Below are 11,625 nucleotides of genomic sequence, written 5' to 3'. Positions count from 1 at the left end.
ATCTTCACTTTCCCCTTTCCTCCTTCATCTTGCATGCTCCCTTTTCCTTATTCTCTTTCATCTTGAGAAGATCATATGCTTCCTTATTGCACTGCAACGCCTCTGAGACCAAGGATGTGTCGTTTGCGATTGATCCCTTTGCAACAGGATAATCCCATACATTTTTTTATACAAACTTGTATATCATTGCATATAAATGTATCAATGCGCATAAACACTATAATACATCTATGCAATCACACACACACACGCAGAGGCATAAACACACACACAAGCACAACCACACACACACACACACACACACACAAGCACAATCACAAACACAAACACAAACACACACACAAACACAAACACAGAAACAAACACACAAACACAAACAAACACACACAAGCACACACACAAACACACACACAAACACATCCCACCAACACACAATCATCTACACAATTGCGAGACAATGCATACCTGATATTTTTCTCCTACGAAGAGCTAGCTTGTATTTATCTCGTGAAATGTCATCCAGAAATCAAATGTCACTCATGAATATATATATATATATATACACTTGACTTGTGCGTCAGCTGAAGGGAGGGAGATTATATTGATAAAGAGAAGGAGAAATAGAAGAAGTAAGAGGAGGTTGAGGAGGAGGGGGAGGAGGAGGAGGAGGAGGAGGGGGAGTAAGAGACGAATAAAAGAAGGTGTGGGAAGGTAAAGATGAAAGAGAAAGAGGAGGAGGTGAAGGAGGAGGAAGAGGGGGAGAAGGAGGAGGATTAGAAGAATGAGGAGGGGGAGGAGGATGAGGGAGGAGGAGGGAGGAGGAGGAGGAGGAGGAGGGAGGAGGAGGAAGGGAGGGAGGAAGAGGAGATGGAAGGAGTAGGAGGTGGAGAAGGAGGAGGCGGAAGAGAAGAAGGAGGATGAAGAGAAGAAGAAGAGGAAGATGATGATGAAGAAGACGTAGAAAGAGGAGGAGGGTAAGAAGAAGAAGAAGAGAGAGGAAGAGGAGGAAGAGAAGAAGAAGAAAAAGAAGAGGAAGAGGGGAAGAAACAAATAAAGGAGGAGGAGTAGGAAGGGGAGGAGGAGGAAAACACGGGCATAGGGTGATAACCAATAAAAGAGTTGAAAGAGATTGAAAGAGAAGAAGGAGGGGTAGAGAGAGGAAGAGGATAAAAAAGGGAACAAATGAAAAATGAAAGAGGGGAAAGAAGATAAAAATCGAGGGGAGGAAGACGAGGAAATATGAAAAACAAAGAAGAAAGATAGATAAGAAGAGAAAACAGAGGAAAGGGAGGAAGAAGAGAAAAGAGAGGAGAGTGAGGAAGAAGAGCAGGAGGAAGAAAGTGAAATAGAGATAAAAAAAAAGAAGAAAAGAAATCGAAGAAGTAGAAGACAAAGAGATTAAAAATAACACAGAAACAAAACAAAATATATAGGCCTATAAATCAACACAGACTATCAGATTACAAATTGCAAATTCGCATTGCAAATATTAATGCATTAAGCTATGCAGCAAGATGAAAAGAACTACACGGATCTGATAAAAGAGAATATAAAATAGACAGTATAAGGACTAAGTATAAGGTATAAGGTATAAGGAAGAGCCTGAAAGGACACAGACAGGTCAACCCGCTCCCTTTTTTTGTTGTTGGGGGAGGGGGTGGGGGGGAGGGGTGGGGGAGGGGGGAGAGAGGGAGAGAGAATGGGGAAGAGAGAAGGGGGAAGAGAAGAGGGGGAGGGGGGGAGGGGGGGAGAGGGAATTGATATTGAAATGAGTGAAGGAATAGGGTGGCTTAAGGAGATGAGGAGGGGTGAGGGTGAGGGTTAGGGGGAGGGGGAAGGGAAGGGGGAAAGGGTAAAGGCATAGATATTGAAATGGGTGACCGAAGAGGGTGGTTGTAGGGAGGGAGGGGGGTATGGGGTAGGAGGAGGAGGAGGAGGGTGGAGGGGGGGTATGGGGTAGGAGGGGGAGGGGGGAGGGGGGTCTTTTGACCGTGGGTGGCCATGAGGATTTAAGCAGATGTGGGTTACTCCAACAATGGTGGGGTTTGGGTAAAGGTATTCGCAGTGGGGTGGGGAGGGGATAGGGAGGGGGGAGGAGGAGGAGGAGGGGTTGGACGAAGGAGAGGAATGGGGGTGGTAGATGGGTAGGGGTGTAGGGGGTAGGGGGGATAAGGGATAGGGTTGGGGATTGTATGGGTGGTAGAGGAGGGGAAGATATGGGTAAGGGTGGGGATGGAGAGGGGGGTTGGGGGTGGATGGGGGGGTGGGGGGGATAAACTGTCATCAAAGCGAGACTGCATTTCTGATTATGACCGCCGTTGTCCGAATGTGGTGAAAATTGGCTTAATTTGGATGATGTGTTAAAATCACCCAAAAATCACAGTTAAAAATGACGGTGAAATTAGAAAAACAACATAATAAAGGATAATCACATGTATGATAATAAGTGGAAACTAATCAGCTGTTCGACCGCCATGAAATTGGCAAGACTTAGAAATCTGTCACTTGTCCGAATACGGTGAAATCGGAAACCCATCCTAAGTCCGAACACGCTGAAAATAACACACCATATTGTGTCCGAACGCGGTGAAAAAATCAACAACAAAAACAAAAACAAACAAATGAACAATATACTGATACATCTACCCTCTCGCACAAACACATCTAAAGAGTAACTTCCAAAACTTTACGAACTTAAGGAACAAACCCATCGGAGATTATACTCAAATGAAGAAGAAGAGCGAGAAGAAGAACAAGAAGAAGAAGTGAAAGAAAAAGAAGAAGAAGAGAGAGAAGAAGAAGAAGAAAAGGAAGGAGAAGAAGAGAGAGATGAAGAAGAAGAAGAGGAAGAAGTGAAGAAGAGGGAGAGGGAGAAGAAGAGGAAGAAGGAGAAGAAAAAGAAGAGGGAGAAGAAGAGGAAAAAAAGGAAGAAGAAGGGGAAAAAGGGGGGGGGGGAGAAAAGAAGAAGAAGAAGAAGAAAAAAGAAGGAGTAGAAGAAGAAGAAAAAGAAGGAGTAGAAGAAGAAAAAAAGAGAGAGTAGAAGAAGAAGAAGAAGAGGAAGAAGATGAAGAAGAGGAAGAAGAAGAGGGAGAGGGAGAAGAAGAGGAAGAGGGAGAAGAAGAAGAAGAAGAAGAAGAGGGAAAAGAAGAAGAAGAAGAAGAGGGAGAAAAAGAAGAAGAAGAAGAAGAAGAGGGAAAAGAAGAAGAAGAAGAAGAGGGAAAAGAAGAAGAAGAAGAAGAGGAAAAAGAAGAATAAGAAGAAGAGGGAAAAGAAAAAGGATAATAATAAGAAGAGGGAGAAGAAGAAGAAGAAGAAGAGGGAAAAGAAGAAGAAGAAAGAAGAAAAAAAGAAGAAGAAAAGAAGAAGCGGAAGAAGAAGAAGCAGAAAGAAGAAAGAAAAATCAGAAGAAAAAAGAAAAAGAAGAAGAAGGAAAAGCAGAAAAAGAAGAAGAACCACAAAAAAAAAAAAAAAAAAAAAAAAAAAAAAAAAACATTGAAGAACTCTGGTGCGCTTATAAATATCATTTTATGTGTTTAGCCTCGAGCTTTACCCGTCATCGGCAAGAGACGGTGGAACACGTGAAAAGCGGAATTTATTTGCAACATGTGGTTGGTGGGTTGACGGAGAGGGTTCAGGAGTAGATGGATTGATAGATAGATAGATAGATAGATAGATAGATAGATAGAGGGAGGGAGGTATATAGATGGAGGTATGTAGATAGATAGAGGGAGGGGGATCGATAGATATATAGATAGATAGATAGAGGGAGGGAGGTATATAGATGGAGGTATGTAGATAGAGGGAGGGGGATAGGTAGATAGAGAGATAGATAGATAGATAGAGGTAGATCGTTGGGAGGGAGATAGATCGAGAGAGAGAGATAAATAGAGGGAGATGGATAGATAGATAGATAGATAGAGAAAGAGAGAGATAGAGAGAGAGAAGGAGGGGAATACAATGAGGCAGACAGACAGACAGATAGATAGATATGTATAATAAGAAGACAAAATCAAGAATCACAGAAGACGAAAAAAAAAAAAATACAGAAGAAGAAGAAGAAGAAATATATAAGAAACAGTGGAAAAAGGAAAAACGAGAACGATAATAGGAAGAATAACTAGAAGGAGAGGATAAAGTAGAAGAGGAAGACGAAGAAAAGAAAAAGAAAAAGGAAAATATAAAGAAGAAGAAAGAGAAAAAGAAGATAGAAGAAATAATCGAAAAAAGAAGATAGAAGTAGAAATCGAAAAGCAGAGGAATAAAGAAAGACAAAAAGAATAAAAGGAAAGAGAAGAAGAAAGAGTAGAAAATTAAGAGCGAAGAAGAAGAAGAAAAAAAAATAAAAAAAAGAAAAAGAAGAGAGAAGGGGAGCTAGAACGGATCCAATTCACCGTTTTTTATGCCTTTGTTGTCGGTTCCCCATTCCGTCAACAGATGGCGCGCAATGAGAAAAACCGAAAAAATGAAAACAAAAGAGAAAAAGAGAAAAAAACGAGAGGGGAAGGGGCAAGGAAAGACTTTGTATATATGTCTTGAAGCTTTGAGATAGGTCTGAGGATGCCGACACATTGAATTAGACAAAGATGAAGCTCCTTGAGAACAGGGAGTATGCCTTGGTGAGTAAGATTTGTCTCGTTGTTGATGGCGCCATGATAACTCTTCTCTCTGTTGGTTTGGACTGTTGTTTTGGTCGTCTTGTGGGGGGATGTGGGGGTAGGGGGAGGGGGTATGGGGGAGGGGGATCTGTTTGTTTGTTTGTTTGTCTGTCTGTTTGATTGGGTTTTCTCTTTTTAGGTTTGTGTCTCTGTCTTTGTTTGTTTGTGTATGTCTGTTTGTCTGTCTCTCTCTCTTTTACTCTGTATGTCTCTCTCCTCCTATTCTCCTTTTCCTTCTCCTTATATCCCTCACTTCCTCCTTTCCTCCCTTTCTTCAACACCTCTTCCTCCTCTCCCTCCCTCCTTCCTTCCACCCCTCTCCCATCCCCCTCTGTTCTTCTTCCTATCCTTCCTCCCCTCCTCCCTTTCTCCCTTCTCTCTATCCCTCTCCCTACATTCTCCCCTCCTTCCCCTACCCTTCCCCTATCACCCCCCCTCATCCTCCCCCCTACCCATCCTCCTCCCCATCAACATACCCGAGTATCATCCTACCCCCCCACCCCCACTCCCCCCCTCTCATTCCTATCTTTTCTTACGGGTATTTCCTTTTTTATGTCACTTTTGTGTTATCTTGTTATCTGTCTTCTTTATCTGTTTTTGCCATCTGTGCGTTTCAAATTGCCATTTCTGTTATTATTGTTGTTGTTTTTGTTGATATCATTATTATCCCTGTTATCATTATCATTATCATCATCTTTTTTATGAATGGTATTGTTATTATTATTGTTGATGTTATTATCATTGCTATCATTATCATTATTGTTGTTATTATCGTAATTATTATTATCCTTATTGTTATTATCATCTTTATCATTATTCTCATTATTGTTATCATTATCATCATTGTTGTTGTTGTTGTCATTATGATTATCATTAAAATTCATATTGTTATCATTATTATCATCATTGTTATTACTATTATCATTCTCACCATCCTTATTATTATTACTATTATTATCATCACTACTATCATCATACCATCATTGACATAATTATCATTAGTTCCATCATCATCATCAAAATTATTACCATTGTCACTATCATCATCCTTATTTATATCTACGCAATCTTTACATTCAATTATTTCAAATTTCTTACAAATTTTCAATTATCTGCTCGTCCAAGGAACAGAAAATATAGAAAAAAAAAAGATAATTAAATTCAAAGACACAATTATTCAAAAACAACAAAGAGAAGGGTCGTAAAAAGGACGTTAGGATGAAAGCGTAGGATTACACTGCAAGTCACTCTGGATGACGTCATCTCTTTATGACGGCACTAACGATGACGTAATCGGAAAACGAGGGGAAAACAAAATGGCGGATATAAAAAAGGAATGTTAGGGAGATAGAGAGAGAGAGGGAGAGAGAGAGAGAGAGAGAGAGAGAGAGAGAGAGAGAGAGAGAGAGAGAGAGAGAGAGAGAGAGAGAGAGAGAGAGAGAGAGAGAGAGAGAGAGAGAGAGAGAGAGAGAGAGAGAGAGAGAGAGAGAGAGATAATAATGACAATAATGATATCAATGATGATGATGGTAATTATTCTAATAATAACGATTATAAATATACTCATAATGATAATAATGGTAATCACAATCCTGGTGATAACAATAACAATGATGATAATGATAATGATAATAATGATAATGATAATAATAATAATAATCATGATAATAATAGAAATCTCGATAATAATAATATTAATAATGATAATAATAGTGATAATAATTATAATAATGATGATCGTAAGGGTAATGATAATATCAAAGACAATGATAATAACAAAAATAATGATAATGATAATAAAAATAACAATAGAATTACTGTGATGAAAAAAAAAAAAAAAATATATATATAACTGCAACAATAACAATAACAAGTGTGAATAAAATCAGTGTCGCCATCAACAAAAACGCCATTCACAACAACAACAACAACACAATCCTCCCTTCCAAGGACAACAACAAATGAAACATCACCAGTAGCATCAAAGACAAAAACAAAAACAAGAATTGAAACACTACCACTACCAACAAGAAAAGCAAAAACAAAAACAAAAAAACAGTAACCAACACTTACAACAACAACAACAATACGACAACAACTATTTCATTGCAAAAAAAAAAGAAAAAGAAGCGTAACAAATAATATTTTTCATCGCAAAACATTTTTTTTTACCAAGAGAAGCGTAACAAATAACTTTTTATCATATATTTTTTTTTTCTTAATCTTGTGTTTTAATCTGATCTCGCTCTTGCCATTATTAAAAGGTTTGCGATATGATTAAATTGTTATTAAATTCTTGCGACACGAGTCATCATTGAATAGATTGCGCATTCTGATGTTCATGATTTAATCGGATCTTTAGAATATTTTCGTTATTATGAAGACAATTCAAGATAAGAAAACACACACACACACACACACACACACACACACACACATGTATGTGTATTTTTATGTGTTTGTGTTTGTGTGTGTGTGTGAGTTTGTGTGTGTATGTGTGTTTGTGTATGTGTGTTTGTGTATGTGTGTGTTTGAGTGTGTGTATGTGTTGTTCATTTTTATTTCTTTGTTTTAATGCTTTACTGTTTATTTGTTTGCTTGTTTCGCCGCTTTTTCTTCCTTTTTTTATCTATTTATCTATTTATGATAAAGCACTCAAAAAGGAAAGTATTTCTATGGCTCCCCCCCTACCCCCTCTTTCCTACCTGCTCCTACCCCTAAACCCTTCCTCCCCTCCCCCTCTCCCCCCCCCTCCCTCTCCTTCTCTCACTCTTTCCCCCTCCTTTCCCTCTCCCCTCCTCTTCCTCTCTCTCTCTCTCCTAGCTCCCCTCCTCTTCCTCTCTCTCTCTCTCCTAGCTCCCCTCCCCTCCCCTCCCCTCCTTACCCCCCCCCACCCCTCCCCCTCCCATCCTCATCCCCTCCCCTCCCCTCCCCTCCTCCCCCACCCCTTAAACCCACCCATAGAGTCATTCCATAGAGGCTGTCAGCTCAGTCACGATTCATGACTGCCACTGAATCATATCTCTGGGCGTGAGGTGTCAGGTGTCAAGTGTCATGCGGGGGAGGTGTGGGGGTGGGGGGAGGGGGAGGTGGGTGGAGGGTGTCATAGATGGTGTCGTTTATTTCGTTTACTTTTCGTTTTGGAGTCTTAAAAGGTCGAGGTTCATATGTTTTTTTAAGGGTCAGGATCTCTCTCTCGCTGTCTCTCTCTCTCTTTCTCTCTCTCTCTCTCTCTCTCTCTTGAATTGTTACGTTTGTTTTCTTACCTCTTTTCTGTTGCCCACTTTCTCTTACTCTCTCTCTTTCTCTTGCTCTCTCTGTCTCTTTCTCTCTCTCTCTGTCTCTCTGTCTGTCTGTCTGTCTGTGAAGAAGAGAAAAAAGGAAAAGATTTCTTTCTCTCTCTCTCTCTCTCTCTCTCTCTCTCTCTCTCTCTCTCTCTCTCTCTCTTTCTTTCTCTCTTTGTCTCTCCCTATCTCTTGCTAATAATGGTATGATGGTATGATAATATAACATGACAAGAGTGATAAAAAAACAACAACAATAATAATGATAATTATGATAACAATGATGACACTAGGAACAATAATAACAAAGATGATATAGACGATTCTTTAGCAATAGCAGTAACAACATAAACTATAATGCCGGTAGGAGTCATAACAGAAGTTGCAACAATAGCGCTATTACTGCTTATTGCAAGGATGATGAAGTTATCATTATCATCATCATCATTATTTCATTATTTTCTTCATGATTATTACTGTCATTGTTGATATTATCATTACTATTATGATAATAGTGATGCTGATGACGATGATGATGATGATGAGGAGGAGGAAGATGAGGATAATGATGATGGTGTTAATAAAAATAACCATGATAATGACAATACCAATAATAACGAAAATGATGATAAGAATAAAAAATATAATGATAATGATGATAATATAATTTTCAATGATAATGGTAATAAAAAAGAAAGAAACTTGACAAGAAGAGAGAGAAAGTAAATAGAAAGAAAGAAAGAAAAAAAGAAAGGGTAATGAAGTAAAAGGAAATAAAAGTGAAGCAAATATGGAAAAAAGGAAAGAAGGAGGATAAATAAACAAATAAAAAAACAAACAAAATAAAGAAAATAAAAAAGAGAGAAAAAAGAAATAGATTGAAGAAGGACACAAAGAAAAAATCCAAAAAATATACAAAAAAGAAAAAAAAGAAGAAAAGAGAGAGAGAGAGAAAAAAAACAAAAAAACGAACCCGAACCAGCTGAACCGCACTGCCTTACTGTCTGGCACTTCTGTCTGAGTGCCATCTTGGGGGTAAGAGAGATTTTGGCTCTCTCCCTCACTCAGTGGCACTCGGCCCTTCCCCCTTCTTCTGGCACCCTTTCTGAGCAGTGTTGGCTGTGCAGTGTGGTAGTGTGCTAGGCTCAAAATTTTCCCCCTCGTGGAAGGATAATTTTTCGAATATACTGCTATCTTTTTTAGTCAATGTCTGGTTTCGCTCTTTTCTTTTTTTTACTTAAGTCAGGGATGAAAAGAGAAAGAAAAAATAGAAAACGGAGAGTGTAATGTGATCGTTTCTGTTGATTTGGGTGGAATCTAATTGAAACACGTACATGTGGAAAGAAACTAGATGGTATGTTTATTGCTAAATCTTATTTACATGTGCTTTGTTGTTTATATTTTGTTGTGTTGTTGTCTTTTCTCATGCTTCGCTGGAGGGAAAAAGATTGATGGAGATTAGAAAAAAACAATGCATTATCGTACCTCTTCATGCTTTGTTTGATGTATTTTTTTTAAAGTGGAAAAAACATCGTCGTTTTTTTCGTTTGTTATCGTACCCATTCGTCGGCTCAGCTGGTGAGATTGTGTAAAACCTGCTAAAAATAATGAAACTTACGTCATCAAAAGTTATAATAATTTCCTTCTTCTGGAGAGTGTATGAACAAATAATTAAAAAAAGAAAAAACAAAGAAAAAAAGAGACAAACATGAACAAAAGGTGATGTGAACACGTTGGCGGTTGTTGTGTTCTCCAGAGAACGCTTTTGTTCACGAGACCACGTGTTCTCGATCTCAACACGTGTCACTTTCCTCAAGGAGACGATGGGGGAATTGAGGGGGTGGGGGGTTGGCGGGGGGGGGGGCGTGGAGGGAGAACGGGAGTAAGAGGAGGGGGGAGGGAGGAGGTGTTGAGGAGAGAAGAACAACTCTTTTCTCCTCCCCCTTCCCCCCCTTCCTCCTCTCCCCCTCTCCACATCACTTTTATCTTTATTCAGACAAATCCCCAATGGTCCAAAGAAACATTACGCAGAGAATGAAATAATAAAAAAACAGAATAAAGAAAACGGAGAATCGCGTCGTTAATAACCGCCACAGAAAACGAAACGATGTTTAAGGAAACGTTACGAAGAAATATTTCAAACTTTTCCTTCGTGCTACAACAGGTGTGCGCGGATTCGTGGCGCCTTGGGACTTTTTGAACAGGTTGTGGAGGGAGACACTTATGCCTGTACCTCTCTCTTGTTGCTTCGTTCTACTTCTCTCTCTCTCTCTCTCTCTCTCTCTCTCTCTCTCTCTCTCTCTCTCTCTCTCTCTCTCTCTCTCTCTCTCTCTCTTTCTCTCTCTCTATCTCTCTCTGTCTCTCTCTCTTTCTCCTCTCTGTCTGTCTTTGTGTCTGTCTGTCTCTGTCTCTGTCTCTGTCTCTGTCTCTGTCTCTGTCTCTGTCTCTCTCTCTCTCTCTCATTCATTCACTCTCTCTCTCTCTGTGTCTTTCTAACTCTCTCTCCCTCTCTCTCTCTCTCTCTCTCTCTCTCTCATTCACTCTCTCTCTCTCTGTGTCTTTCTAAGTCTCTCTCTCTCTCTCTCTCTCTCTCTCTCTCTCTGTGTCTTTCTAACTCTCTCTTCACCGTGTAGGAAGGACGAACACCTTAAATAGCATAGCAACGTGGGAGATGAAGACACACACAACAGATGATGGCGGAGGGAAGGGAAGATGAGAGAGTGATTGGAGAGAAAGATTAGAATGGGAGAGAGGGGATAGGGAGAGGTAAAGAGGAGTGGGGAGAGAGAGAGTTTGAGAGAGAGAGCGAAGAGAGAGAGAGAGAGAGACCTAAATATATTTAAGGAAGAAGACAGGGAGATGCTGAAGGAGGGAGGGAGGGAGGGGGAGGGGGGAGGTGGTTAACATACATCTGGATTCCCCCCTACCCCACATCCCCACCCTCACCCCATCCCTTCCTCCTCTTCGTCCCCTCCCCCACGCCCGCAAACAAGCCACATCTGCTAGAACTTCACTCTTAGCTATGTGGGCGGAGAAAAAAAAAAAATGTCTTGGCTTATGCAGTGCTTTCTCGTAACGCTGTCTGTCTCACAACCTAAAACACACATGGATTTACATACAAACACACACACACACACACAAACAAACACACACACACACACACTTACGCACACACACGTACACAACAACAACAACACACAGACACACACACAACCCCCCACCCAACCCCCATCCCCCTACCCCACCCCACACCTCACACCCCTACAAAACTAATAATAATATATATACATATATATATCTTCATCAAAAAAAACCATACATCCTCACCATAGAAACAAGAAAGAAAAGAAAAGAAAAAAACAAACAAAAAAAAAACATGACGATAATGACGAAACGCCATACATCAAAACCCTCTTCCCCCCTCCCCTCTCCCCTCCCTCCCCTCTCCCTTCCCCCTTTCTCCCTCCCCTCCCCTCCCTTCCCCCTCCCCCTCCCTTTAAAAAAAAGAAAGTTGTTGACATAGAAGCAGGGCCTTTAAAGCTTTTGTAATTGGATTCTTGTTAAAATGAACATGAAAATTCTATAGGGCTGATGTGAGGGGGTGGGAGGGGGGAGGTGGGAGGGAAGGAAAGAGGCTCTCTCTCCTATTTACTTTCTTTCTCTCGTCCTCTTTCTGCCTTGTCTTT

At 40.2% G+C, this 11,625-nt stretch overlaps 1 protein-coding gene across 1 annotated transcript in view; it reads left to right on the top strand.

Annotated features, from left to right (window-relative positions):
* The first annotated feature begins 8,990 nt into the window (after positions 1-8,990).
* The window catches only part of LOC147471750 (uncharacterized), a 59,405-nt gene continuing 56,770 nt past the window's right edge, over positions 8,991-11,625 (top strand). Inside the window, exon 1 of the mRNA XM_086536777.1 lies at positions 8,991-9,293. The gene's annotated coding sequence lies outside the window, so the exon portion shown is untranslated. The remainder of the gene's footprint in view (positions 9,294-11,625) is intronic.

This window comes from Penaeus japonicus, unplaced genomic scaffold (assembly GCF_977035675.1).
Source record: "Penaeus japonicus unplaced genomic scaffold, GWHDUDI00000001_assembly GWHDUDI00000005, whole genome shotgun sequence".
Lineage (NCBI taxonomy): Eukaryota > Metazoa > Arthropoda > Malacostraca > Decapoda > Penaeidae > Penaeus > Penaeus japonicus.
The sequence above is the reverse complement of the archived record's forward strand: the minus strand, read 5'-3'. Positions and strand labels throughout refer to the sequence as shown.